This window comes from Rana temporaria, chromosome 7 (genome assembly GCF_905171775.1).
Source record: "Rana temporaria chromosome 7, aRanTem1.1, whole genome shotgun sequence".
NCBI lineage: Eukaryota > Metazoa > Chordata > Amphibia > Anura > Ranidae > Rana > Rana temporaria.
In genome coordinates, this window is record NC_053495.1 from 43,229,968 (window position 1) to 43,254,004 (window position 24,037).

General features: G+C 44.0%; 1 protein-coding gene across 1 annotated transcript in view; it reads left to right on the top strand.

The window, feature by feature from the left end:
• FGD3 (FYVE, RhoGEF and PH domain containing 3) overlaps window positions 1–24,037 on the top strand; it is a 312,502-nt gene that overhangs the window by 19,368 nt on the left and 269,097 nt on the right. The window lies entirely within an intron of this gene.

Consider the following 24,037-nt stretch of genomic DNA (forward strand, 5'->3'; position numbering starts at 1 on the left):
CGTATAGCACGCACCCTTGAACTTGAAGGAAAATTGAACCTGGGTAAAAAAAAAATACTTAAGGTTTGGATGCCCCTCGTCTGTGTCTTGCCCGTCGTCCATCGCGTCCGGCCCATCGTCCATCGGCGGCCTCGTCCGGTCTGGCGTCCTTCTGTGGCCACGGTGGTGTACTCCCCGCTTCCCGCGCTGTGTTCGAACCACTGCGCCGACATATACCGAGCGCAGTAGACTCGGGTATAGTCGGGCAGGCTCGGCTCCTCTCGCGTACAGGACGTGACCGCGAGAGCAGCTGAGCCTGCCCAACTATACCCGAGTGTACTGCGCTCGGTATATGTTGGCGCAGTGGTTCAAACACAGTGCGGGAAGCGGGTATCGGCGTATATCGCGCACCCACGATTTTTCCCTGATTTTCAGGGCAAAAAAGTGCGCGGTATATGCCGATTAGATACAGTTTGCGCAAAAGTTATACAAACTATAGGATATTTTTATGCCATTTTTATATTTACTAGTGATGATGGTGATCGGTGATTGTTAACGGGACTGCGACACCGCTAAAGGCCCCACCCTGACACGTTTCGTTCCATAGAACGTCTTCAGGGGGATGCCGGAGGGGAGCTCGGGAGGAACTTGCTGTACTAACTATGCAATGTAAAACAATCTCCCTGGAGCTATTGTGTTCTCCCCCTCCCCCCCCCCCACCAGAACACACCAACCGATGGCTGCAAGTGCTAATCGGATGCCGAGTAGCAGCTGTTTTTACAGCATGCTTGTTCAACAGAAGCTAGACATTTGCCCAGGCTGCTGTATACACAGGCTGAATGTCAGATGGTTTCTGTTGAACCGGCCGATATTCGGCTTGTGTGTACCCGGCTTCAAGGTAGTTTTTCGATGTGCGTCTAAATCCACTGCTCCTCTGAAGAATGATCTGCTGTTCAGAGGCGATTGACAGGTGGGGAGGAGGCTCTGTGACTCCTCCTCACCACCGTATTTAATCTCAAGTGCATTGCATCAGGTTTCAGGGAGTTTGCGATGCTTCCCTAATCGCTTGCATGGGTTGTGTTCAGCTGGCTTGCTGCCCGCTGATCATGACATGTTGGATAGTTTGGGCTGCAGATGGAAAGAAATGCAACCACAGCAAGAAAACACCCCAGTCTGCTGCCATTTACAGCTTAAAGCGGGGGTTCACCCTTAGAGGGCACTTTTCCCCCTTAGATTCCTGCTCGTTTTTACTAGGGGAATCGGCTATTTATTTTAAAATATGTGCAGTACTTACCCGTTTACGAGATGCATCCTCTCCGTCGCTTCCGGGTATGGGCTTCGGGAATAGGCGTTCCTTCTTGATTGACAGTCTTCCGAGAGACTTCCGACGGTCGCATCCATCGCGTCACGATTTTCCGAAAGAAGCCGAACGTCGGTGCGCAGGCGCAGTATAGAGCCGCACCGACGTTCGGCTTCTTTCGGCTACGAGTGACGCGATGGATGCGACCGTCGGAAGCCTCTCGGAAGGCTGTCAATCAAGAAGGAACGCCCGCTCCCGAAGACCCATACCCGGAAGCGACGGAAGAAGATGCAGCTCGAAAACGGGTAAGTACTGCTCATATTTTAAAATAAATAGCCGATTCCCCTAGTAAAAACGAGCAGGAAGCTAAGGGGAGAATTTTTTTTTTTTTACAAATGGGTGAACTCCCGCTTTAAGACAGTGGTTCTCAACCGTCTAGTGCCGTGATCCCTTGATAAAATTTTGAGTTGTGGGGACCCATAACAGTAAAACTTTTTCCTTGCGTGGGTTGTCAGCACCCAAGGCAAGACAAGTAAGTTGCGCCCCAAAACCTACGGACATTTTGCACTCCCTGAATTCCTTCCAGTATATAAACCCCTATGGTACATTTTAGGATGTACTGCCTTCCTTATCCAGCCGTCTTTCTTGTTCTTTTTCTCCCTTTTTCTTTCTTTCATCCACCTCTTTTCCTCTATCTTCCATGTATTCTCTATTTAAATTCCTTCTCTTGCTCCCTGGTTGGGGGGGGGGGGGGTGAGTGGCAGTGCTAGCGGGGAATTGGGATGAGTGGCAATGCTGGGGGGAGTTCTGATCAGTCAAAAAGGCTGGGAGAGCGTTGTGGGCTTCAGGAACAGCCCAGGATTCGGGGACCCCTGGCAAATCATCATTCGACCCCTGAGGGGGTCCCGACCCCCAGGTTGAGAACCACTGGGGTGGGGCTACTAAAAATGCAGCTCAACTGAGCATTTTTACCACCACAACTGCATGTCTGAATTTAGCCTTACAGAGCCTTGAGAGCAGTAAAAACCTGTCGGGGCTACTAACCCCTCCCCACTGCCCCCCACTACTCTCCAAAACCTGAGGATAAATGTTTTGGCATTAATAGAGAGCTCCTGTCCTCTGACAAGAAAGAAGACCGCATCACATTATGAAATAGGGCTGAACCACCAAAGCTTGCCACTCCTTTTTTTTTTGGAGGCTTCACCGACTCCGCCATGTTTAGAAGGACTGTTATGCCGTAGTTTAGTCATGAACATTTGCTTTATTTAACAGCTGTAGAGTAGACTGAGCAGAGCCAGAGATGTTACGCATGTTTAGCAGCTTGTGACCCGGAGCTGTGTGCAGAACAGGCTTGTAAAACTTTCATTGTAAAACAGCTGTGTAGAGCCAAAGAGGGTGAAGGCGACTAGGCCCCGCACTGACATAGCTGCCATCTGAGAGGCAGGCAGGAACTGGGCAGCTGTGCCGCTGACATGTCATGTGATCCTGTTTGTAAGCCTCGTGGCCAGCAACTGCCAGAAGCCAAATGTTTATATACACATGTAGGATCGTATAGCCATGGAAGAACAATGTGTCGGTTATATGCTGAAAAATCCCAGCAGTATGTTTGTGGTACTGAGCACTTAAACATAAGCGGCCTGTACAAGCCTGATATGCTGCAGGGAAATAAGCAGGCTGATATAGTTGATCCTAAAATGCTAGTTGCCTGGCTGTCAGACTTATCCTTTGACGCCTATACTTTCTCCATCTCTGACAGGCAGAAGGTGAAATCAAAACTCCAGCCAGACTGCTTCAGCTTGGTCTGCCCAGTTCTCATGAGAACAACGAGCGCCAGAGTTAGTAGACTGTTCCAGCGGGGCAGCCGTGTGACGCTTGGAAACTGTTTCTCTTTTTTTTTTTGAAGGAGGGTTACCGTATTTATCGGCGTATACCGCGCACTTTTTTGCCCTGAAAATCAGGGCAAAATCGTGGGTGCGTGGTATACGCCGATACCCGCGCCGAGTTTTGAATACTGCGCCGACATATACCGAGTGCATACACTCGGGTTTAGTCGGGTAGTCTCGGCACCTTCCGCGCTCACGTCCTGGGACGTACAGGACGTCAGCGCGAGAGTTGCCAAGCATTGCCGACAATACACGAGTGTACTGCGCTCTGTATATGTCGGTGCAGTATTCAAACTCTGTGCGGGAAACGAGCGGGGAGGACGCCGCAGAAGGACGCCGGACCCGACGAAGAGGACACCCGAAGCCGCAGAAGGACGCCGGACCCGACGAAGAGGACACCCGAAGCCGCAGAAGGACGCCGGACCCGACGAAGAGGACACCCGAAGCCGCAGACGAACGCCGGACCCGACGAGGCCGCCGATGGACGCCGCGCAAGACACCAAAACTGTAAGTACAAAAAAACGTTTTTTCCACAGGATTGGGGGCAACTTTAGGGGTGCGTGGTATACGCGGGAGCGCGTTATACCGCGATAAATACGGTATATGCTTGATATAATTTTTTTTTTTTTTAATACTGTGTTTCCAGCCAAAACATTTTTCCCCATAAATTGGGATAGTGTAAGTGTTAGAACCCCTGTCAAGTTTAAGCCTAATGCACACATGCATTGCTGTACTGGGATATATGCTGGTACAGGCATAGACACTCATAGAGAAATGTATTCATTCTTGCATTACACCCATATGTTACTGTACATGAGTGTTTACATGAGTACTGGTGAATACCCACGTACATCCATGCACAGGCATTCACGTCTATAGGTGGTTTTCTGAGTGTGGGAAATATGCTGAGATTTGCATTGCCTGGGCTCAGGGCACCCATGTACAAGAGCTCTTCTACTGCTCTCCAGACCTTTATTCGATTATAGTAAGTTAAAGCAGAACTGTAGGCAAAATTTTCATTTTGGATGGAGTAAGGGAGGGTTGTAACCTCTGTTAGACCAGACTTTTTTTTTTTTCACCATCTATGTCACATTGCAGAGATTTACCTTCACTTCCTGTCCCAAAGCCAAACAGGAAGTGAGGGGAAATCCCATTAAATGAAGGGAATTTCTTGGGGACCCTCAGGTCACCAGAACTAGTGTCCCCATTGGAAGGTTTCCCCATCTATTACTTTTCTGGGGGCAACCCAAAATTTGGGATTTTCTTTTACTTTCAATGCTAATGGTACACAGGACAAATTTTGAGAGCGTGACTAGGGTTACCACCTTTTCTTCAAGCCAACCTCGAACACCTTAGCAACCTGGGACACCTTTGGGTTCCCCCAAAAGATTAGTAATACGGTGCGCATAGCTTGCTGCAGTGAACTGGGGGTGTGGCCAAATTGCTCTTGCTGACATCGTCGCCCTGCCCCCCAAGTGGTGCCAAACCTGCCCCCAGACAGCTGCCGACAGCAACAGATTTGTGTGTGACTATCTTTGTTACATTTGGTAGCCGCAGCCCATTCTTAATATTGTGTCCGGGTTTCAGTCCACCTGAAACCCAAAACGCATAATTCAAAACCAGGACTGTCTGGGTGATTTTTGCCTTTTAGTTATAGTTTGTTTTCCCTAATTTCTTATCATTAGTCTTCCAACATAACGACCCCCAAACACACCTCCCAAGATGACCACTGCCTTGCTAAAGAGGCTAAGGGTAAAGGTGATGGACTGGCCAAGCATGTCTCCAGACCTAAATCATATTGAGCATCTGTGGGGCATCCTCAAAACGGAAGGTGGAGGAGCGCAAGGTTTCTAACATCCACCAGCCACGTGATGTCATGGAGGAGTGGAAGAGGACTCCAGTGGCAGCCTATGAAGCTCTGGGGAACTCCATGCCCAAGAGGGTTAAGGCAGTGATGGAAAATAATGGTGGCCACACCAAATTTTGACACTTTGGGCCCAATTTGGACATTTTCACTTAGGCTGCATTCACACCTGAGCGTAGCATTTTCCGTGATTTTTGAATCGTTTTTTTACAGCAATTTTTGTGGCGTTTTTTACCGCGATTTTGGACAGGTCTGAAAGGGACACCAATGTAAAAAGCAGAAAAATGCCCAAATCTGCCTAAAAAAATAATAAAGTCCCAGAACTTGTTTGAGCTTCAGGCGTTTTGGAACTTCTGGCTTCAGGTGTTTTGGAGTGGAGATGTGAACCATCTCCACAGAGAATAATTGATATTTTTTTCCCCTCCAGCGTTTTTGTAGCTTCAGGCTTCAGGCTTCAAGCTACAAAACGCTCAGGTGTAAATGGGGTCTTAGGGCCCTTTCAGACATGCAGATCCGTATGTCCGCTTTTTCATCCATCCGTTGCGGATGAAAAAGGGACATACATTGGTCCCTATGTGATTGCGGGTGGCGGCGGATAAACATCCGCTGACACCCGTAATCACCCGGCTCCGCAAAGATCCGATTTTGCAGACGGAAGAATGTCCTATTTTTTTCTTCCGTCTGCGGATATGGGAGAGCGGAGAAAAGACAGGGCGGTCCCTGCACAGTGTGCGGGGACCGCACTGTCAGCCGCCGGCTCAGCGGGGATATACGGAGCGATCCTTGCTGAGCTTACGGACACACGGAGGCGGATCATTACTGATCCGCCCCCTGTGAAAGGGCCCTTAGTGGTGTACACACTTTTTGTTGCCAGCGGATTAGACATTAATAGCTAGATTCAAGTAGAGCGCCATAACTTTGCGGCGGCGTAGTGTATCGTGTTTACACTACGCCACCGTAAGTTAGCGAGGCAAGTACATGATTCACAAAGTACTTGCCTGCTAAGTTACGGCGGCGTAGCGTAAATCTGGCGGGCGTAAGGGCGCCTAATTCAAATTCGGCTGAGGGGGCGTGTTTTATGTTAATGGGGGGTGACCTGACGTGATTGACGTATTTTACAAACGACGCATGTGCCGTCCGTGTACATATCCCAGTGTGCATTGCGGCAAAGTACGCCGCACGGTCCTATTGGTTTCGACGTGGACGTAAATGACGTAAATCCCTATTCACGGACGACTTACGCAAACGACGTAAAATTTTCACATTTCGACGCGGGAACGACGGCCATACTTAACATTACTATTCCAGCTGTTTGATGGAATAACTTTAGGCCTGAAAGTGTGTTACGTAAACGGCGTATCTTTACTGCGTCAGGCAAGCGTACGTTCGTGATTTGGCGTATCTACTCATTTACATATTCTAGGCCGACCGCAATGGAAGCGCCACCTAGCGGTCAGCCTAAAGATTACACTTTAGGATACGACGGTGTAAGACACTTACGCCGCTCGTATCTGAGCCTAATTTAAGCGTATCTGGTTTCCAGAATACGCTTAAATTTGCGTTGGCGTAGATTCCGAGTTAGGTCGGCGTATCTACTGATACGCCGGCCTAACTCTCTGTGAATCACCCCCTTTGTGTGCTGAGTTTTTTTTTAGAGGTCAGAAAATTTACACTGTTATACATTGTAGCAAAGTGTCATTTCTTCAGTGTTGTCACATGAAAAGATATAATAACATGTGACATACTGTATGTGACTGAGCCATCACATTTTCTCATAGGGATTGGCTCCCAGTCACAGTGATCACATGATCGGAAAGCTCCCCTCTAGCTCATGGCATCAGCAACCTGTTCAAGGGCTGGCAGCAGTGCGTTATTAATTGTCTCTGATAACCTCTGCTATGAGAAAAGATATTAACTCAGCCGCCTCTCTCCTCCTCCTGGCTGATGTCAGCGGGGGGATTCTGAGCACCGCCCGCTGTTCCTGCCAGATTGATAGAGGCGGCCGGTCAGGTGATCGCTATAAAATTAAGGTGTGTGTATATAGCAGCTTATTTAAAAAAAAAAAACACATACACTGGGGCAGATCATTTACTATAAGGGTACTTTCACACTGCCTTACTCTATCCAAAATGCCAAAATGAAAAAAGTGTTGCCTATAGTTTTACTTTAAGCACAAATTTCTGATAATTTTATGGAGAGGACTAAGAAGATATAACCATGCCAATGGTGCAGTAGAAAACAGCACAGTGAGGAATGTTTGTGGTCCAGGATGATAGGACAGTCAAAATTAGAAACGGCACCCCCCCATGTTGCGGAATGCTGGCTGCCCACATACCAGAAGCAGTGTGGCCGCTTTATGGGGGCGATAGACTAATTTGCCCCTCAGCCCAGTCCGCCCCATAAGACTGGCGCTACACTAGCAGTGTAGCGCAAGCCGGCAGGGACTCCTAGCGTGCTGCCTTAGGCCTGGGCCTTGTCGGCCTAGGCCAGGATACAGCGTTGCTGCAGTGACACCACCAGCAGAAGCAGCAGTGCCTTATATGATCTCACACAGCAGATATACAGTGATGAGGCTACAGAGCAGGAGGGCCTAGGCACATCAGGAACAGCACTGCAAACTTTCAGGAGGAGTGGATTCTTCGGTGTACTGCCTAACCATTCTTTTTGGGTACAGGTTCCCTTTCAGGTCACCAAACAGGATGCAAAGCCACTCCTTGTTACTGAAAACAAAGAATTTTAACCTTTTATATAGATTAATCACTCTTCACTGTAATGTTAAAATGTGAAATAGCTGTCGAAAGGAACTGGTTCTAGCAGAGTACATTGCAAACTAAGCTGAATGTCTTTCCTAAGGCGCATAGTATAAATAACTATGGCCACCAACAATTGGCGAGGGGAGAAGTGGTTTTTTTTTTATTTTATTTTTTTCTTCATGGAAACGTCTTCAAACCCTAACCATTTACAATTTTCCACTGCAGTGAAAGCAATGCAGCTTAGACTAGGCTGTGATTGGTTAGAAAAGATCAGTTGAAGAGTGCCTTTGCTATAGATGCAGGCCATTAACATACTTCATGAAGCCACTGCCTGACTGGAATACTCCCAGGCCTAAGTGAGGCCTAGTTTTTACTACTCGCCTCCACCATCACAGGAGTGGGCTCTTTCTCTGATTCAAATCCCCTTGCATGCACAGTGTTTGAGAACTTGGCCCTGTGATGGTGGAAGTGAGCAGTAATGACTTGGCCTCACTTGGCAACGTCCTGGGAGTATTCCAGTCAGGCTTCATGAGGTATGTAAATGGCCTACACCTATAGCAAGGGCTTTGTGTAACTTTAGTGAGAGCTGCACAGTTTGTTCTTATCTACGGACACCCCTTACCAGCATAGGCAGTTTTTTGGTAAAGGTGTACTAACCCTTTAACTTTTTATTTTATTTTTTATTGTCTTCCTACACTTTTATGTGTCACATTCTCCTTCCATCTTCATAGGCCAGTGGCATGTCATGCAAATAAGCATACCGTACGTATGTGAGGCATTCTAGTAATGCAGCAATTTTTATTTTAGCTCAAAGCGAATGGAAGAAGGAAAAAGTTATTTGAAAAGTTTCTTTCCTCTTCAACACGCTGACAGCTTGACAAATCCTTATCTGGGGTTTAGAAGAGACCACTGGGGTTGGCAGCGCCACTTCACAGTGCTGATTTTGCAGAATGGTTGGGCGAGGGATAATCGGGTCCTGAACAGATTGAATTTAAAATTTCTGGCATCAAATCTCGTGTGTGCAGTTTAAGAATATCATTCGCCGGTAAGACTCTGACTGAAGCGTATTCAGCAGAGGCGCACTTCAAGGGAAGGTCATATTTAAACAGATTAGGGCTTAAGGAGATAATTCCCGTTGAAGGAAGACATGCTAATTAGAACATTTCATTTAGTCACTTTTAATGTATGTGTGAAGAATTTCCTATTCTGGAAAAGCCTGACATCAATTTAAAGTTTTTAGTAGATATAAGACACATATAAATGGGGAGCTCTATGGGGAATGGCAAAATATACTATAAATATACATAAATGGGGAATTCTGTGCAAAATGTACAATGTATTGATACATATGTACACTTTTTTTTTTTTTTTTGAAGACTGACCTCCGTGCATAAACCCTTTCATTTAATATATTTCTCAATAGCCAGAAAGGATATAAATCCAATTTGTGTGCACTTGATTGTCTTTGAAAACCCAGATTTTACACCATCACTGTGCTTTATATAGCGTGTGCGGAGAGTAGGGATGAGCTCCGGCGTGTTCGCACAGTCCACGTACAGAGCCCGCCAGGAAGTCTGCCCAGCGCTGCGCTAATCACAGGCAGGGAGACATTGTCCTGAGAGAGATCGGGAAATGTCTCCCTGCCTGTGGTTAGTGCAGCGCCGTGCAGACTTCCTGGCGGGCTCTGCACGTGGACTGTGCGAACATGCCGGAGCGTATCCCTAGCAGAGAGCAGGGCTGTAAGAGGAGTCCAGTAGCTCCGCCCCACATCAGGCTGCCTGCTAAAATCTACAGGAGGGGGTGGAGACAAGACCAGTCACCCTGTACAAGGGGAGAGAGAAGCATGACTGGTCTCTATTACAGGAAGCTCATGCACAGAGGTAAAGTTTCAGACTTGATTACTGCGCAGATTTGGAAGACGTACACCAAGATTCATGTGATTGTACGCATGAGAATGTTTATTTATCCCAGAGTTCAGCTTTATTTGCTGCCCTTGTATTGTTTAAATGCCCACATGCCACACATGTAATTAATTCTTTATGCTGACCGTGTACTCTCAACACAGTGACCTAGGTGTTAAAGACAGCTTCCGGTCTCTAGTAATGATAAGGAGCTGGCAGGACCATTTATGTGACAGTGGGCAGTCAGACCTGCCGCCCCCCATTCCCCACCCCCCCAGGCATAATGGCACAGCCCAGCCGTGCCATTCTGTCGACGTATATCTGCAGGAGGCGGTCCTTAAGTGGTTAAGTAGGAAACTTGACCGAGCTATAATTATCTATATGTTCACTGTCCATTTACCATGAAGGATGAAAAAGGACTCTAACTTGAAACACAAGAAATGCATATGATGGATGCCGTATTATTTCTTCTTTTATAATCAGTGTGTAGAGGGACATCCATTGAATTTTTTTCTTTGCCTGAAGTGACAACCTGTTTAAAAATGACTATCATTAATTAATATCATTGTTTTATTTGGCTAAGCATTCGTTAAACATTAAACCTAGTTTTAGGCTTTGTATGGAAATAGTGAACGTTAATCTGATAAGCTTTGACATCCTGAAATGGAAAATAACATTTTGTGTGCGTTGTTTCATCGTGTGTTAATTAAGCTCTTTGAGTGGGAATATTGGGGAGGGGTGTTCACACCCGGAATATATCCTATCTATGTAACCAGAGCTTGGTTTATAAATTTTGCCGCCTCTGCTAGGATACTCGCTGCCCTCTGCTGTGTGTAGGGATCTCGAATGCAGCCAACCAGATAAACAGGTAAGATTTAATATATAATTCTTTGTGTAAGCAGAAATTTTTTTTATGTACACCCTTTAAAATCAACTTGTTTAATTTGCTCCCCTTGGGTCTCTTAAAGCGGGAGTTCACCCGAATTTTTTTTTTTAAGATTAGATTGATGCTCATTTTGTCAAGAGGAATCGGGTAGTTTTTTTTTAAATCCAAGCAGTACTTACCGTTTTAGAGAGCGATCTTCTCCGCCGCTTCCGGGTATGGTCTTCGGGACTGGGCGTTCCTACTTGATTGACAGGCTTCCGACGGTCGCATACATCGCGTCACGAGTAGCCGAAAGAAGCCGAACGTCGGTGCGGCTCTATACGGCGCCTGCGCACCGACGTTCGGCTACTTTCAGAAAATCGTGACGCGATGTATGCGACCGTCGGAAGCCTGTCGGAAGCCTGTCAATCAAGTAGGAACGCCCAGTCCCGCAGCCCATACCCGGAAGCGGCGGAGAAGATCGCTCTCTAAAACGGTAAGTACTGCTTCGTTTTAAAAAAAAAAAACACCCGATTCCCCTTGACAAAACGAGCCTCAATCTAATCTTAAAAATTTACTTTTCGGGTGAACCTCCACTTTAAATATACCATTGAAAGCTTTTTTTTTTTTTTTTGTATCTGTTCAATAAGTGCAAAAAATACCTGTTGATTCTGCCACAAATCCAGTGAGCGAATAACGTGCCGGTGTAGATTGATGGCAGTAAGTGCTGTTCCTAGTTCTCTCTGTGGACTACCCAACTGTGTACCCTTATGTTATGGAAAGAAGGGAAGTGGAAGGGGTTCTAAAGTTTTAAAACACTTTGTGGCTTGGGGTCACAACGTTGCTTCTCCATCGATGCAATAATTGATTCATGTTACCCATGAGCAGAAAGTGTATTACTTGCAGCATTATAAAGGAAAAAAGGAAAATGAATGCAGAAGCAACATCTAAAGACTGTTAAAGGGGTTGTAAAGGTACAATTTTTTTTCCTAAATAGCTTCCTTTACCTTAGTGCAGTCCTCCTTCACTTACCTCATCCTTCTATTTTGCTTTTAAATGTCATTATTTCTTCTGAGAAATCCTCAATTCTTGTTCTTCTAACTCCACACAGTAATGCAAGGCTTTCGACCTAGTGTGGAGTGTCGTGCTCGCCCCCTTACTTGGACTACAGGTGAGTCAGGACGCTCTCTACATTGCAGATGGCGAAAGGAGCTGTGTGTTAGTGGGCGCCCTGACTCTCCCGTAGTCCAAGGGAGGGGGTGAGACTCCACACCAGGGAGAAAGTGACGCATTACTGTGTGGAGTTACAGACAGAAGAACAGGAAGTGAGGATTTCTCAGAAGAAATAAGGACATTTAAAAGCAAAATGAAAGAATGAGGTAAGTGAAGGAGGACTGCACTAAGGTGAAGGAAGCTATTTAGGAAAAAAAATTGTACCTTTACAACCCCTTTTAAGGAGTTCCTGTCACCTTCTATGCTGTCACATAGGGGGTTGTGATGGCAATAAAGTTAAAGGAAAAATAACCCGTCTCCCCGGATGCGCTCAAATGCAGACATGCCTATAGGTCCTGTGTGCTTTTGTTACCAGTGATTGTGCCACACATGTGAGGTATCGCTGCAAAACCTCAGAGTGTGAGCAATAAATCTGGGGCCATAATTCACGATTAATGTACATGGGACAAATGGGACATTTTTACAACCACTCCTAAACGATTTAACTTGACAGATATTAACCCATTTTGCCACGTTTACATTTAGTTTTGGAAAAAAAAAGAAAAAATAGGCAAAAAAATGAAAAAAGCCTGTAAACGAAATGCTGCTAAACATGAGTTACCGCGTATAACATCGTTTAGAAGCGCTTGGCGCTTGAAATGCCTCTAAACTCAGCTTCTGAATCCATTTTATTGCGTTCCAAAAAAAGCCTGTAAACCCAACTGCCTAGAAACTACTGAAAACGACCCTGTGCACATGTACTGATAAGATAACATAGAGGAGAGTTCAGAAGCAGCGGGGAAAAAAATGCTCAACTGCTCCTAAATGTTAGTTTAGCAGCATCAGTGTACATGAGGCTGAGGCTGCATTCACACTACAACGCGGCGTATTTTACCGCGAATTGCCTTGACAAATTGCGGCGTTTTGTCCCGCGATTTGCCACGACAATACGCGGTAAAATACGCCGCGGTAACATACACAGAAGGGGTGATCTACATTGTCGGCTATGGCCGAACGCCGAAGCCGCCCGAAAAAAAGGTCCGGGACTTGTTTTGGGCTTCAGGCGTTTCGGCGTTCGGCGTGGAGATGTGAACCATCTCCATAGCCGACAATGTAAACTCACCCCTCCAGCGTATCAGGGGCTGCTGCCGCGTCGCGCTTCAGGCGTATATACACCTAGGTGTGAATGGGCACTGACTCTAATCTAAACTGATAACTTTTAAAGCCTTTTAAATCATCACTGATTATTTTTTTTTTCATACCACAGTATGTAAGGAGTTGTATGTTTAATGATGTGCGTAAGGCGCCTTTCACATTGAGGCGTTTTTTCATGCGGTACAGCGCTAAAAATAGCGCTGCTATACCACATGAAAAAATCATGCCCTGCAGGCTTCAATGTGAAAGCCCGAAGGCTTTCACACTGAAGCGGTGCGGTAGCAGGACCGCTCCAAAAGTCCTGCTTGCCGCATCTTTGGAGCGGTATAGGAGCGGGGTGTTTACCTATACTGCACCTTCCTATTGAAATCAATGGGAAACCGCGGTAATACCGCCCGCAATGCGCCTCTGCAGAGGCCTCTGCGGGCGGTATTAACCCTTTTTTCGGCCGCTAGCGGGGGTTAATACCCCACCGCTAGCGCCCAAATATCACGGTAAATACAACGGTATAGCGGCGCTACAAATAGCGCGGCTATACTGTCACCGCAACTCCACTGCCCAATGTGAAAGCAGCCTAACAAACGTATTGATCTGGAGAAACTGGCGAAAAGTGACGTGGTTCTGGTAATTTCAGAGGATTGCAGATGAGGATGGTGAATGACTTAGTTTGCCTGAAAATTTCATACTGTCCTGCCTTTGCCATGAGTGGTAAATTTATTTTCATGATTATGGAGGGATCCAAAGTAAGGATTCTACTGAGATCTGGCTTACCTCTGCTAAGACCCAAATTGGAAGCAGCGGTTTGTTGTGTTATGGTAAGCCAAGAGTTGGAACTGATAGGTTGTCCTGATGTTTGAGTTGGAATAATATTTTCTGGTTTATGGTAAATTTTTAGTACTGCCTCATTTGAAGGTCAGTAGTTACTGAAGGGAGCGTGGAGTGTATGGAATAGGATTTTGATAAAGTGCATGCAGAAGGGATTAAAGAGTTTAGCAAGGAGGGTCGTTTTGAATACAGTGATGCACCGCAACCAGTAGATATGGTATTTTTCCACATTTCTGTAAGTAGGTTCCCCATGATTAAGCTCCAAGGAGCGTAGCGAAACACGTTGGTGCGTGGCCTGGCTGGAGTCCAGGCTGAGAGTCCCATTAGTCTCCCTTCATGCACATGGGACTGCTTCATGATATGCGGTTTATGAACCCTTTCCTTTTGACTTTGCTGCAGCTTGGAGCTAGGACAAGCTCTCTGTCCCTGCCTACACTCATAGCGGTCTAGTTGGACTTTACCTAAGCGGCACCTAAATTTTGTCTTTTTGGGTCCAAGTAAGTAGAATTGCCTTTAATAGAACAGAGACTCTTTGGCTGAGTAGAAGTATCTACGAGAAACCCTGAAATATGGTAGGTGGGTAGATTCCCAGTTAGAAGGGGACATCTATAGCTTTCATTAAAATAATACTTGGTGATCCTGCCATGAAGGTTAATAGCATTTCCTGGTGACAATTGTCTCCCATTGTGCTCCCATTCTGTCACATGCTCTCTTGGCGGAAAACTTCAAGTTGCTACGCCGATGTTGCAGACATGCTTCACTGTTGTCACCATCACCACCCTGAATCAAAAAGGGCTTGCAACTCAGATGCTCTTGAATAAAAGTCCTTTATTGGCTATACGCTGCGTATCGCCTCTATCCATGTAACCAATAAAGGACTTTTATTCAAGAGCATCCGAGTTGCCAGCCCTTTTTGATTCAAGTATTGTATTTATGGGGCCTGAACGTCCTGGCTAGAGCACCAGATCACAGTTGGTGGACTTCTATATTGGCAGTGGAGCTGGGGTAACATTTTGTTTCTCTTATCGTCACCCTGAGCAATAACATGCAGCCCACAATGGAGCATATGTACAGGGAATGGCTGAAAGACGCTCGAGGAGATCAGCAGGGTGAAATACCAAGTGGATAGACTTTGATTCCTCGATTCATATCAAGGTTTACATTTCAGCATTGTACCTTTTTTTTTAAATGTAAATTTCATATTTCGTCTCAGTAAATCACTGAAGTTTCAGCACATCTTTTTCTCCAAGTACTGTGACTATGTTGGCTATTTTAAGCACCAGTGAGAAATGTGTAATGTTGAAGCAAACAATAAATCCTTATCTTCCAACTTTCCACTAATAATAAACATTTGAAGTGGAAACACACTATCCTTTCATGTAATGGGTATTTTTATGCCATGTTGGAAAGAAAAACAAAACTATGTAATAGTCCATGAACAGATTTCTTTTATGACATGAGCTCATTCGACAAATAGTCCTAAAATTTAAAGTTTTATGTTCAGAAATTATTTGGTAGGACTTCATCCGTTTAGAACAGGGGGGTCTTCAAACTTTCTAATGAAATGGCCAGTTTACTATTCTTCAGACTTTGAGGGGGAGAGACTGTGGGCAGTGGGAGTAGAAAATGCCCCATTTTTCAACAATGGCTTCTTCTTGCCACTCTTCCATACAACCCAGATTTGTGGAGAGCACGAGTGATAGTTGTCCTGTGGACAGATTCTCCCACCTGAGTTGTGGGTCATCTGAGCAGTGTTACCATAGGCTTCTTGGCTTCTTGGCTGCTTCTCTGATTAAAGCTCTCCTTGTCCGACCTGTCAGTTTAGATGGATGGCCATGTTTTGGTAGGTTTGCAGTTGTGCCATACTCTTTCCATTTTCAGACGATGTTCAAAGCTTGGGATATTTTTTTATAACCTAACCCTGTTTTAAACTTCTCCACAATTGTATCCCTGACCTGCCTGGTGTGTTCATTGGCCTTCATGATGCTCTTTGTTCACCAAGGTTCTCTAACAAACCTCTGAGGGCTTCACAGAACAGCTGTATTTATACTGAGATTAAATTACACACAAGTGGACTCTATTTACTAATCAGGTGACTCCCGAAGACAATTGTTTCCACTAGATTTTAGTTAGGGGTATCAGAGTAAAAGGGACTGAATACAAATGTATGCCACACTTTTCACATATTTTGTGAAAAATTTGAAAAACCATTTATCATTTTCCTTCCTTTCACTTCACAATTATGAGCCAATTATGTGCCACTGTGGTGTACCTTTCATCATAGGCCTTGTTGACTCTCCAAATGTAGCGTTTTATGGTTGTGGCCAAAAAAGCAACATTTTGGTCTCCTCACTCCAAATGACTTTGTGCCAGAAGGTTGGAGGTTTGTCTCTGTGCTGTTTGGCGTAGTGTAAGTGGGATACTTTGTGGCATTTGCGTAGTAATGGATTTCTTCTGGCGACTCGACCCTGCAGCCCATCTTTCTTGAGTGCCTTCTTTTTAATGTGCATCTTGAAACGGCCACACCACATGTTTTCAGAGAGTCCTGTATTTCACCTGAAGTTATTTTGTGGGTTTTTCTTTGCATCCCGAACAATTTTCCTGGCAGTTGTGGCTGAAATTTTAGTTGGTCTACCTGACCGTGGTTTGGTTACAACAGAATCCCTAGTTTTCCACTTCTTGATTAGTTTGAACACTGCTGATTGGCATTCTAAATTCCTTGGATATCTTTTTATATCCCGTTCCTGTTTTATACAGTTCAACTACCTTTTACCGCAGATCCTTTGACAATTCTTCTGCTTTCCCCATGATTTAGAATCCAGAAATGTCAGTGCAGCACTGGATGAAAGATGCTAGGGTCTGTCAGGAGCCCAGAAACTCATTGACCTTTTATACACACACTAATTACAAGCAAAAAGATCACAGGTGAGGATGGTTAATTTTAATAGCCATTCAAACCCCGTTGTGTCAACTTGTGTGCATGTTATCAGGCCAAAATCACCAGGGTATGTAAACTTTTGATCAGGGTCATTAGGGTAGTTTCTGTTGCTATTATGATTTAAAAAGAGTAAACACAATTGATTTTGATAATAAATGACTTCAGCCAAACACTAACTATCAGAGAAAGAAACGTTTTTTTTTTTTGTGTTATCGTACATATTCTCTGAAAACTGGCCAATAAATCATAAATTCTGCTAGGGTATGTAAACTTATGAGCACAACTGTGTGTGTGTGTGTGTGTGTGTGTGTGTGTATATGTAATACATATATATTAGAGTGTGTATATGTGTGTGTGTATGTGTGTGTGTGTGTGTGTGTATATGTATATATATATATATATATATATATATATATATATATATATATATATATATATATATATATATATATATATATAATTTATTACACACACATACTCGGAGTGACGTTGGCTTTCATGCAGAATACACAAGTTTTGAACACTGGTCATTTTATGCTTAAAGTGTTTCCTTGTTACCAACTGGAGCTGAATAATCCATCATTTCAGAATATTTTTAGTCCACTTTTTTTTTTTTTTTCATGTTATGCAAGTCAGCTCAGCGATGACCGCAAATGGCTTCTGATTGTCAAAATGAATTACATTCCTACTACCCTAAATCTGGCACTAGATGTCGCCAGTGGGCTTGAATAGAAGAAATACAGATAGTAGAAATCTCAGCTGAAAGAGTAATGGAGGGATAATGGAATGTTCACCCAGATAGCAATCTTCTGTTTTCTTTTAGAATCCACAGTAAATAGTAATTTGTGGAACAGAAACTTGAATACAGTGAAAGTCCACTTGTACAGAAAAGGGTTATGTTTTCACAAAGCGATCATGAGAATAGGTTTTGCAATTATAATCTCTTTCTAAACACTCAAGTTCAAATGCTGCAAGTCTGCAGATGTACAAGAACGAATGACACCCTGTCATTTATATCTCAGGAGAGTGGACTGTTTACTGAAACATTGCAGCCATTCTTTGGAATAGGTAGAACATACAGTAGATGTCTACAGCAGACCAATGTACACCATACACCAACAGACTGGGTCACCTGTTCTCTTGTAGGTGGTACGGGATTTGACCATCCACAGTGGTCATTTACTCCCTTTTAATATCTGTAGCATAGGACCAGTCACTTGGGAATCTATTTTATTTTTTATTTTTCTGCCACTTACCAATGGTTTAGGCTGTGGGGGAATGACAATAGGACAACCTTTCTTAACCCTTTTTACCTCAGAGCAACCCTTTGAAATAATTTTTCGTTTTCAGAGAACCCTTGCTTGAATTTATTCTACATTTCATAATAAAACGGCATGACCAGTAAGCTGTTGAAAGTTTAAAATTAAATAATAAGCAAAAAAGACTGATATATCCTAGAGTATTGAACACCCACAGCCATATGATATACCGAGAGTATTGAACACCCACAGCCAATTATTTTACAACACTCCCTTGCTCCATTTTTCAATAATAATCATGAAAAATGGACAATAATGGCCATATAAGAAACACAGACTGTGAAAATAGTAGTGTCCCCTAGTACTAAGTGTCAGAGCTTACAATCTAGAAGATAACAACAACTAAAGAGCAGGGCCCTCTGATCCCTCCTGTATTGATTTGTATTGTGACTGTACTGTCTTCCCTGATGTAAAGGGCTGCGCAAACTGTTGGCGCTATATAAATCCTGTATAATAATAATCAGTGAAGAAATGCACCTCTTACATTGGTGGTCAGAAAAGAAATGCCCCCCTTTACATTTTGTGGTCATTAGAGGAATGCTCCGTACATTTTGTGGTCATTGGAGAAATACTCCTTATATTTGTGGTCAGTAGAAAAAAGCCCTCTTACGTTGATGGTCAGTAGAGAAACGCCACTTTCGTTCTCATTCTCAGATAAATTAAAGTGGAACTAAACCATCAATGTAACAGATTCCCAAAACTGTTACATTTAAGGCTTCCCGTTAACCTGTCACAAGTATTTTTTTTTTCTCCACAAATAGAACTTTAGTTTGGTATTTGCTCACCTCCTGCAGTTTTTATTTTTTGCGCTATAAAAAAAGACTGACAATTTTGAAAAAAAAAAAAAAAATACACATCCAATACAAAAATTTCTGCTACATTTTTGGTAAAAAAAAATCCCAATAGGCGTATATTGATTGGTTTTCACAAAAGTTAGGCCGCGTACACACGATAGGATCGCCAGAGGACAACGGTCTGAAGGACCGTTTTCATCAGTCCAAACCGATCGTGTGTAGGCCCCATAGGTTATTTAAACTTCGGTCAAAAAAATGAGAACTTGCTTTAAAATTGAACCGATGGACGCCTAACCGATAGGTCAAAACCGATCGTTAGTATGCAAAAGCATTGGTTAAAAAGTCGACGCATGCTTGGAAGCATTGAACTTCGTTTTTTTTCAGCATGTCGTTTTTGTTCTGACACAATCGTTTTTTTAACTGATGGTGTGTATTGGCGCAACGGACCATCAGTCAGCTTCATTGGTTAACCGGTGACAACGGTCCTTTGGACCGTTCTCATCGGATGGACTGATCGTGTGTACGAGGCTTTAGTGTCTACAAACTATGGGATATATTTATGGAATATTTTATTTATTTATTTTTACTAATAATGGTGGTGGTCAGTGATTTATCTGCAGGACTGCAACATTGCAGTGGACACATCTGACACTAAGTGAATTTTTTTTGGGGACCAGTGGCACTAATTCAGTGATTAGTGCTAAAAAGAAATGCGCTGTCACTGTACTTTTGACACTGGCAGGGAGGGGGTTAACATCCGGGGCGATCAAGGGGTTAAATGTGCTCCCTGGGAGTGCTTTCTAACTGTGTGGGGAATGCTTTGACTGGGGGAAGACAGAGATCCGTGCTCCTGCTTAGCAGAAACACAAGATTTCCATTTTTCCCCTCTCGCAGAACAGCGGTCTTCCTTGTTTACATAGGCAGACTGCCATTCTGCCTCTCGAGAACGAGGTGCCAGCAAACATTGGGTTTGCGAGACCTGCTGATTGGCTCCCGATGTGTCCAATGACAGTGGGAGCGGGTCGCTGGCTACGCGCCCTAGACCCAGTGCACAAAATCACGTGATTTTAATGCAGGAAGGTCGCCCTGCCGCAGTATATCCGAGTGGGGTAGTCCAGAAGTCATTAAGCTTTACTTTTCCTTTATTTAAAATTCTGTGTATTGCCATAGAGTAACAAGCCAGATTGAAATCCTTAGGCTCCATTCACACCTAGGCGTATTTACGCCCGACGCCCGATGTTGAAATACGCTGGAGGGGTGATTAAAATTGTAGGCTATGGAGATGGTTCACATCTCCACGCTGAACGCCGAAACGCCTAAAGCGCAAAACAAGTCCCGGACCCTTTTTTTTCAGGCGGCTTTCAGCGTTCGGCATAGCCGACAATATAAAATCACCCCTCCGGCGTATTGTAGGCTAAAAAACGACGCGTTTTGTCGCGGCAAATCGTGGGACAAAACGCAGCAATTTGTTGTGGCAAATCACGCTACAATACGCCGCGTTCAGGTGTGAATGCAGCCTTATTCTCCAACTGTCCGTTTCCTCGGCGGGCTTATTTTCAGTTTTGATGTTCTGTCCTGTTTTGATCCACCAGATTCTTTATTATTTAAAAAAAAATTCTCAGATAAATTAAAGTGGAACTAAACCATCAATGTAACCGATTCCCAAAACTGTTACATTTTAAGGCTTCCCGTTAACCTGTCACAAGTGCTTGTACAATCAACCAATCTGTCAAGCCATCAAATGACTGGTGTCATAACTGATCACATGTGCAGCATGTAGCAGAACTAAAGTCTAGGGTTGCACCGTTGCTAGTATTGGTGCCGATACCGAGTATTTGCACAAGTATTGGTACTCGTGCAAATGCACCGATACCTGAAACCAATACTTTCAGGCTCAGTTCTTTGAGCTGTCAGTGGGTCTCCCCTGTTGACAGCTGAAGTGTTAAAGAACTCCGGTAATTGGAGCGGTCAAAAAAAAAAAGCAGCCTGCAATGTTTATTAACAACATTGCTCAGATGCTGAAACACTGAAATAAAAAAACATTGTTTCTTTTTGTATCTTTCTGTTTCTTCATTTGCATGTTCCTCTGTTTAACCCCTTATTAACACTTAATTTACTCTAATCAGCCTTAATTCCCTATTCTCGTCCATTTAAAGGGGTTTTAAAGGTTTACATTTTTTAAATAACAAACATATCATACTTGCCTCCACTGTGCAGTTTGTTTTGCACAGAGTGGCCCCGATCCTCCTGTTCTGGGGTCCCTCGGCGGCTGTCTTGGCTCCTCCCTGCAATAGCTAATCCCCTCTGGGAAGCTCTGTCACGAGGGGGATAGCTTGCGGGCACGCTCCCTGCCATATACGCTGCGTCCATAGACAGAGTGTGTGACTCAGTCCTGCCCCCCGTGGCCGCATCATTGGATGTGATTGACAGCAGCGCAGCCATTGGCTCCCGCTGCTTTCAATCTATCCAATCAACGAGCAGACTCCTTGGAGAACCGGATGCCAGGGGATGTGCACAGCAGATGTACGGACTCGGGTACGTAAAACGGGGGGGGGGGGGCTGGGGGGCCCGTGACAGCGAGGTGTTTTTATACCATAATGCATAGGATGCATCAAGGTGAAAAAACACAAACCTTTACAACCCCTTTAAAAAAAAATGTTTATATTCTTTTATGCTTTGTACCAGGGGTCAAGTCCTGGGGAAAAAGGTGTGGGAACTCCCACCCAAGATTCACTCCCCCACTAAAAAAAAAAAAAAAAAAAAGATGCGCTCATATGCATAATTACTAAACCGCAAGTTCTTTCTAAATCCCGCGATAACTTGCGGCAGGCCTCCACAATGTCTCCTGGGAACAATGACATTGGCTCCCAGGAGACATTGCGGCATCGAGGAAGTGACGGAAAACCCGCACACTACCCGATGAATCCATATACAGGAAGCGACCTGTAGCATAAAGGATTACTAAGGTTCGCCTGCCCCTGACAGTGACTCGAGCTGGGCATCGGCTCCTCTAGTCCTGCAAAGGGAACTGCGTTCCTGCTGTGAAAAAAGTGCAGGAACTCCGTTCCCACGCGTTCCCGCAGGACTTGAGCCCTGCTTTGTACCATTGCTGACACCTGAAGTGAAGAAAAAAAAACAGTCGCGGAAGGTATCGGTAATTGGTATAGGCGAGTACTAAAAAAAAAATATCAGTACTCCTACTGGTTATAAAAAAAAATTTGGTATCGGTGTATCCCTATGTATAAAATATCCATATCTGAAATTCTTCTTCAAAGTGGTTGTAAACCTCAGACCTGAAATATGAACAAAACGTATCCCTCTATAGTGTGTATTTGTACTGTCTCAAGCCTTGTTCCTCTGCTATCAGCATGAGTCCCTTCTAAAAAATCTTTCCTGACACCAAGAAAAAAAAAGTGACACTGGAAAAACTGCAGCACACAGCCTCAGCTCTGTTCTTTTTTTGTTTTGTGTGAAGGAGGGTGTGTCCTTTTTCACCAATCCACTCTTAGCTTTCCTGACTGAGCTCTGCAGAGTGTAACTTTAGCTCCCCGCCCCCTGCTGTCTGGAAGCTCAGACAAGCTGTATAAATTCTGTACTTTGAACAGCTGTAGAGAGGAGAGGGCTGTAGATAAACAGGTACAGCTTATGCAGGAGGATCTGTTTAATCTCTGTGTATCACCTAAGGCTAGTCACTTCACTGGGTAGATGTAAGGGTTTGCAACCGCTTTAAGTCTTCTCGCAGTCTTTAGACTTCCTAATCACTATGGCTGAAGACTGGCCACCTGGAAAAGGCCGAGGAGAGGATGCCATCGGAGGGACCTTATGAACCTTGTACTGTTGTAGAGGAGGTAAGCACTGCTGACTTTAGTTCCACTTTAATACATCAAGGCTCTAGTTATTTAGTACTCTTTTTTCCCCCTCTGAGAATACTTTAGTGGTTACTGAAAAAAAAAAAAAAATACAACCATAAACTGTACAAATGTATGGATTCTATTTAATATATTAATATTCAGAAAGAAAATTTGAAGCCAAGTTGTTGTGATGAACTTGAGTCTTGGTCACAAATCATAGAATCCTATATTTAAGATTGTGTATTCTGGGACTTACTGTGATGTGGAAGGTTTTCTGATCCAGCTAATGAGCTGTCACCATGAATCTTGTCTTCCAAGACCGAGATTCTGCCTGCTCAGAGATATTACATACACGTCCTTCTCTGTGAGATAGAACACATTAACGCAACACACAAGGGACTGGATTATTGCTTGTTAACCATGACATTTCATGTGTTGGTGATTATTACTTAATTTGACTGATAAATGAAATCCATACTGTCTAAATGAATAGAAATTTAATTCTGAAGCATAATTGGCTGGTTTAATATCTGGCCCAGCTTTGGCACCAAGAGATCTGTGCCTAATCCACACATTCTGTACACCAATTTTGGGTAAACAATGCAACAAAATGGAGAGTTGGCACCTTTTTGGAGCCATTCGATTCTAACTGGGTTTCCTAAAGGCACAATTTGCTTGAATAATCTTCTTATATTTCCTGTTGATATTAATGGAACGACTTCTTATTGATTGCCTGTCCACCTACTCTTTCCCATGAGGCCATATTGAGGTATTATTTGGACTATCTGTTTTATACTATGGCAAATATGAAGAATCATGACTTCTTCATTTGGCTATCTCAGGTCAGTGATACTTTTTTATAGAAATGGGAATTCTAGCGCAGTGCTTCAGCTTTCCAGCAACTATGCAAGACTGAAATAGTTTTTGGCTATATTGGGACTAACCAGTTCCAGAATTTCACATTTTAAAGTCCAGAAATTGAACAGTGATTGGGTAATATTTTAGGAGAATTAGGTTGGTAGCTGTTAGGGATGAGCCAAACACTACCCCCAAATCCCCCCACCCCCCGGGTCGGTTCGCAGCAGAACATGCGAACAGGCAAAAAAAATCATGCGAACACTGTTAAAGTCTGTGGGACACGAACGTGAAAAATCAAAAGTGCTAATTTTAAAGGTTAATATAAGTGTTTGGGGACTGTTTTTTGAGAGCAGTGATTTTAATAATGCTTAAAGTGAAACAATAGAAGTGAAATATGGGGGATGTCTATAGTATGCCTGTAAAGTGTCGCTTTTTTCCCGTGTTTAGAACAGTCCCTATGCAAAATGACATTTCTAAAGGAAAAAGTCATTTAAAACTACTCGTGGCTATAATGAATTGTCGGGTCCCGGCAATACAGAT